Source organism: Phocoena phocoena, chromosome 1 (assembly GCF_963924675.1).
Source record: "Phocoena phocoena chromosome 1, mPhoPho1.1, whole genome shotgun sequence".
In the NCBI taxonomy this organism is placed as follows: Eukaryota; Metazoa; Chordata; class Mammalia; order Artiodactyla; family Phocoenidae; genus Phocoena; species Phocoena phocoena.
In genome coordinates, this window is record NC_089219.1 from 109,000,330 (window position 1) to 109,006,682 (window position 6,353).

Below are 6,353 nucleotides of genomic sequence, written 5' to 3' on the forward strand. Positions count from 1 at the left end.
TAATTTTAAACCATTTGACTAGCAACCCTCACATAAAAGGGTTATTAATAGAGCTCTTTAGAGCTTCCCTGGTGGCACAGTGGTTGAGAGTCCGCCTGCCGATGCAGGGGACACGGGTTCGTGCCCCGGCCTGCGAAGATCCCACATGCCGCGGAGCGGCTGGGCCGTGAGCCATGACCTGCACGTCCAGAGCCTGTGCTCCGCAACGGAGAGGCCACAACAGTGAGAGGTCCGCGTACTGCAAAAAAAAAGAGAAAGCTCTTTAAGAGACCTGTGTGTGTGTGTGTGTGTGTGTGTGTGTGTGTGTGTGTGTGTGTGGTACGCGGGCCTCTCACCGTTGTGGCCTCTCCCGTGGGAGGTGGGAGGTAACAGGAAAAGACATTAAAAAGCAAAAGAATAAAAGAAAAGGGAAAGAAAGGAAACAAAGAAAACAAAAACGAAACAAACATGTATTACGTAAGGTCTGAGGGTCTGGCGGCAGCGACCAGGAGAGAGGCATGACGTGGCATGCGCTTTGCCCGATGCGCTTGCGCCTTCCTTCTACGGTAGCCGGCAGAGGCGACTCAGTAGCCTTTTGACCTTTGGTCGGGGTCGCCTTTCCCGCCAAGAGCAGCGCAAGGTACGCTGGGAACACCGAGAGCCTGAAAGACTCCTCTCAGCCAGAAAAGCCGCACGTCAGCGGGGGAAGGTTAACAGCATGTGCTAAGAATTCCCGATATACATAGCCGTCTTACAGTGACCAACGTGTTCTCAACGGCCATTTAATTAGTCAAATTAATTTCTGATTGTTTTCTAACTTTTGATTTTGTTATTGGATGTACCACATACTGCTTTCACGCTTTACAGTTCCTGTGTCTTCAGGAAACCAGCTGCCCTAGCAGTCTCCTATCTAGATGTTTCCACTGTGCTATGTCTGTGGGGACAGTGTTAGCTTTACTGTAATTAATGTCTCATTTAGAAGCAAAATAAAACTCAGAGCTGGTAGGTAGTTGGAGATTGTTTAGTAATACAAACGTCTTAGTTTGCAGATTGTTCTACATGCAAATAAGTTGTGTTAGTAGTGTAGATATATATTAATTTCTCATAAACTTTGGTATGTCTGCATTACCAGTTAGAAAACAGCCACCCCAGATATGAAAAGATTTTCGCGGAGTCAATTAGGAGAGGAATGAAGACCAGAACCCTGTTTTCAGGGTCAAAAGTAGTGAAAATCCCCTGGTCTATTTATTTTGCTTCATATTTCCCTTACACTTAAAGTTTTGTAAATAATTAAACAGAAACCTCAATTAAATAGAGTTGGGAGATCAGAATGGGGAGTTCTCATGCCCTGAGAGGGAGCAGAGTCCAATAGGAAGGACTCCAAAGAGTACTTCCCAGGACTTCTGCTGCCAGTGTCCTTGTCCCCATGGTGAGCCACAGCCACCCTCTGCCTCTGCAGGACACCCCCCAACACTAGCAGATAGGTATGGTTCAGTCTCCTATGGGGTCACTGCTCCTTCCCCCTGGGTCCTGATGCACACACTACTTTGTGTGTGCCCTCCAAGAGTGGAGTCTCTGTTTCCCCCAGTCTTGTCCAAGTCCTGCAGTCAAATCCCACCAGGCTTCAAAGTCTGATTCTTTAGGAATTCCTCCTCCCGTTGCCGGACCCCTAGGTTGGGAAACCTGACGTGGGGCTCAGAACCTTCACTCCAGTGGGTGGACTTCTGTGGTATAATTGTTCTCCAGTTAGTGAGTCACCCACCCAGTGGTTATGGGATTTGATTTTATTGTGATTGCGTCCCTCCTACCATTTCATTGTGGCTTCTCCTTTGTCTTTGGATGTGGGGATCTTTTTTGGTGAGTTCCAGTGTCTTCCTGTGGATGACTGTTCAGCAGTTAGTTGTGATTCTGGTGTTCTCGCAAGAGGGAGTCTCATATGTTTTTGTTTTAAAATTTAATTTTATTTATTTTTTTATACAGCAGGTTTTTTAAAAATTTAATTTTATTTAATTTTTGTACAGCAGGTCCCTATTAGTCATTAATTTTATACACATCAGTGTATACATGTCAATCCCAATCTCCCAATTTATCACACCCCCACCCCCATGCCCCACGGCTTTCCCCCCTTGGAGTCCATACATTTGTTCTCTACATCTGTGTCTCAATTTCTGCCCTGCAAACTGTACCATTTTTCTAGGTTCCACATATATGTGTTAATATATGATATTTGTTTTTCTCTTTCTGATTTACTTCACTCTGCATGACAGTCTCTACAAATGACCCAATTTCATTCCTTTTTATGGCTGAGTAATATTCTATGGTATATATGTACCACATCTTCTTTATCCATTCGTCTGTTGATGGGCATTTAGGTTGCTTCCATGACCTGGCTATTGTAAATAGTGCTGCAATGAACATTGGGGTGCATGTGTCTTTTTGAATTATGGTTTTCTCTGGGTATATGCCCAGTAGTGGGATTGCTGGGTCACATGGTAGTTCTATTTTTAGTTTTTTAAGGAACCTCCATACTGTTCTCCACAGTGGCTGTATCAATTTACATTCCCACCAACAGTGCAAGAGGGTTCCCTTTTCTCCACACCCTCTCCAGCATTTATTGTTTGTAGATTTTCTGATGATGCCCATTCTAACTGGTGTGAGGTGATACCTCATTTAGTTTTGATTTGCATTTCTCTAATAATTACTGATGTTGAGCAGTTTTTCATGTGCTTACTGGACATCTATCTGTATGTCTTCTTTGGAGAAATGTCTATTTAACTCTCCTGCCCATTTTTGGACTGGGTTGTCTGTTTTTTTAATATTGAGCTGCACGAACTGTTTATATATTTTGGAGATTAATCCTTTGTTTATTCGTTTGCAAATATTTTCTCCCATTCTGAGGGTTGTCTTTTCCTCTTGTTTGTAGTTTCCTTTGCTTTGCAAAAGCTTTTAAGTTTCATTAGGTCCCATTTGTTTATTTTTGTTTTTATTTCCATTATTCTAGGAGGTGGATCAAAAAAGATCTTGCTGTGATTTATGTCAAAGAGTGTTCTTCCTATGTTTTCCTCTAAGAGTTTTATAGTGTCTGGTCTTATATTTACATCTTAATCCATTTTGAGTTTATTTTTGTGTATGGTGTTAGGGAGTGTCCTAATTTCATTCTTTTACATGTAGCTGTCCAGTTTCCCCAGCACCACTTATTGAAGAGACTGTCTTTTCTCCATTGTATATCCTTGCCTCCTTTGTCATAGATTAGTTGACCGTAGGTGCATGGGTTTATCTCTGGGCTTTCTATCCTGTTCCATTGATCTATATTTCTGTTTTTGTGCCAGTACCATATTGCCTTGGTTACTGTAGCTTTGTAGTATAGTCTGAAGTCAGGGAGTCTGATTCCTCCAGCTCCCTTTTTTTCCCTCAAGACTGCTTTGGCTATTCGGAGTCTGAATAGCCCCAAAGAGTCGTATATATTTTTAATGGCATTGTCCAGTGGACTCCTAGTTCTGGAATGTTTAAGTCCTCTTGTTTCTTTACCTTTTTTTTTATCCAGTTAAAAGTTTTGTCAACTTCTATGGTGTCTCCCAGGCTTGCTCTTTGTTTTTGATTTGTTTGTAATTTTTTTCCTTTATTCACAGTTACAAATTTTGTCCAGAATTTTAGCACCACACATATACTTGCTGTAGTACCTTCAAGCTAGTATTCTTTTTATTTTCTTCAAATCATCCTATATACAGTTTCCAGAGTAAGACTTTTTTTAAATTTCTTTTTTGATTTAACATTTTTATTTTATTTTATTTTTTGTGTAAACTATTTTATTTTTAAAAAAAGGCTTTTTATTTCTGTAAGTTTGAAATTACTTATGGCTAAAAATTTCTCCTTATATTAGACATACAATAAAGATTTTTGTTAAATATTTCATTATTCTACTTACTAGTTCAGAGGTTCTTCACCTGGGATCCATGGATTCCTAAAGGATCCATGGATAGAATTCAGAAAATCTGTGGATTTTTATGGGGAAAACAATAACATCTTTATTTTCATCAACTTCTAACTGAAAGCATTTCCCTCAATTCTGAACATAGTTCATAAAACACAGTAATATTAGCAATACTTGTAATTCTATCACCCAAAGAAAACTCAGATATTTTTGTATCACATTACAGTTTTTTCAGGTATCTTGAAATATCATTTATACTTGTCACTCTTTTAAATTTAAGATAGTTATTAACTCTTGTTATTTAATGCATTTTTAAAGAAGCATGTTTATGGTGAACTTCCTAGGATCCTTCTCAGTGATGTAAGTTGCTGAGCCAAGTGTTATTTTAGCCATGATTGTGCCTCCGGTTTATGTAAAACACACACACGTCACTTAACCCTGTTTGTATGAAATGTCTATATCTTGAGTATATCAAGAAAAATAAAGGTGAAAGCATTCTTGAAAAAAAAAAGAAACATGTTTATTACTATAGCACAAAGTTATATTTAAAATTTTTAATAACTGTATTTCAATATAATCAGCATCCTTTGTAATTCTATGTATTTTATTTTATGGATTTAAAAACATTATTCTGAGAAGGTGTCCATAGGCTTAATGAGACTGACAAAGGTTAAGAACCTATGTTTTTGTTCCATTTACAGTGCTTGAAAAATTGTGGGCAAAATAAAAATTAAAGAATAATCAACTAAACACTTTTTATTTTAATTTAATTTAATTTATTTATTTTGTCTGCATTGGGTCTTCGCTGCGGTGCACAGGCTTTCTCTAGTTGTGGCTAGTGGGGGCTACTCTTCGTTGTGGTGTGTGGGCTTCTCATTGCAGTGGCTTCTCTTGTTGCGGGGCATGGGCTGTAGGTGCATGAGCTTCAGTAGTTGCGGCACGTGGCCTCAGTAGTTGTGGCACACAGGCTTGGTTGCTCTGCGGCATGTGGGATCTCCCCAGACCAGGGATCGAACCTGTGTACTCTGCGTTGGCAGGCAGATTCTTAACCACTGTGCCACCAGGGAAGTCCAACTAAATACTTTTTAACTACAATATTTCTCTACACTTTTGATAATATTCATATATTATTACCATGTTTTTATAGTGAGCAATTCTTGTTCTTTAAAATGTACTTTGTGGAAAGGGAACCAAAGATAGTAAAATTAGTTTAAGTTCAGTTTAATATATATTAATGACATCATCCCATACATTTTTTATGTCATAGACATGAACTTATAAAATTTAAAATTCCTGCTACCTCTTCAGAACCTGTCTACTAATCTAGAGCAGCAATCTAATTACTCATAAAAATGTGAGTAATGGAATATTTTTAAAGAAATGCAGTTTGGTTATTTTTTCAGTATGACTAATAATTTGTCCCCAAAAGATACTGGCCCATTGCTAATGACTAGGTAAAAATAATTTGAATTAGTATAATTACTGTTGATCATTAAAATAATTATTACAAAACGCTTGAAAATAGATTGTCTCTTTAGCATGTGTCTACTTTGACATTATTTATTTTAAAACATTTACTGAATCCTTTTATGTGAAAAGATACAATCTCAGGACATGAAGAACTTAATAGTTTCTTCCATTAAACTTGCCATAGTGCGCAGTGGTTAAGAATCCACCTGCCAATGCAGGGGACATGGGTTCAAGCCCTGGGATGGGAAGATCCCACGTGCCACAGAGCAACTAAGCCCGTGTGCCACATCTACTGAGCCTATGTGCCTACAGCCCATGCTCCGCAACAAAGAGAAGCCACCGCAATGGGAAGCCCACGCACTGCAATGAAGAGAAGCCCCCGCTTGCCAAAACTAGAGAAAGCCCGCGTGCAGCAACAAAGACCCAATGCAGTCAAAAATAAATAAATAAACGTATTTTTTTAAAAGTTGCCATAGCATGTGATGTATTGCATTGATTGATTTGTGTATATTGAAGAATCCTTGCATCCCTGGGATAAATCTCACTTGATCATGGTATATGATCCTTTTAATGTGTTCTTGGATTCTGTTTGCTAGTATTTTGTTCAGGATTTTTGCATCTGTGTTCATCAGTTATACTGGTCTATAATTTTCTTTTTTTGTGGTGTCTTTTTCTGGTTTTGGTATCAGGGTGATGGTGGCTTTGTAGAATGACTTTGGGAGTGTTTCTCCCTCTGCATTTTTTGGAAGAGTTTGAGAAGGATCAGTGTTAACTCTTCTCTAAAGGTTTGGTAGAATTCACCTGTGAAGCCATCTGGTCCTGGAATTTTGTTTGTTGGAAGATTTTTAATCACAGTTTCAATTTCGTTACTTGTGATAGGTCTGTTTATATATATATATATTTTAAGATATATATATATTTTTAATGCTTTTCTTTTTTTAAAAAATTTCTTTTATTTATTTATTTGGCTGCA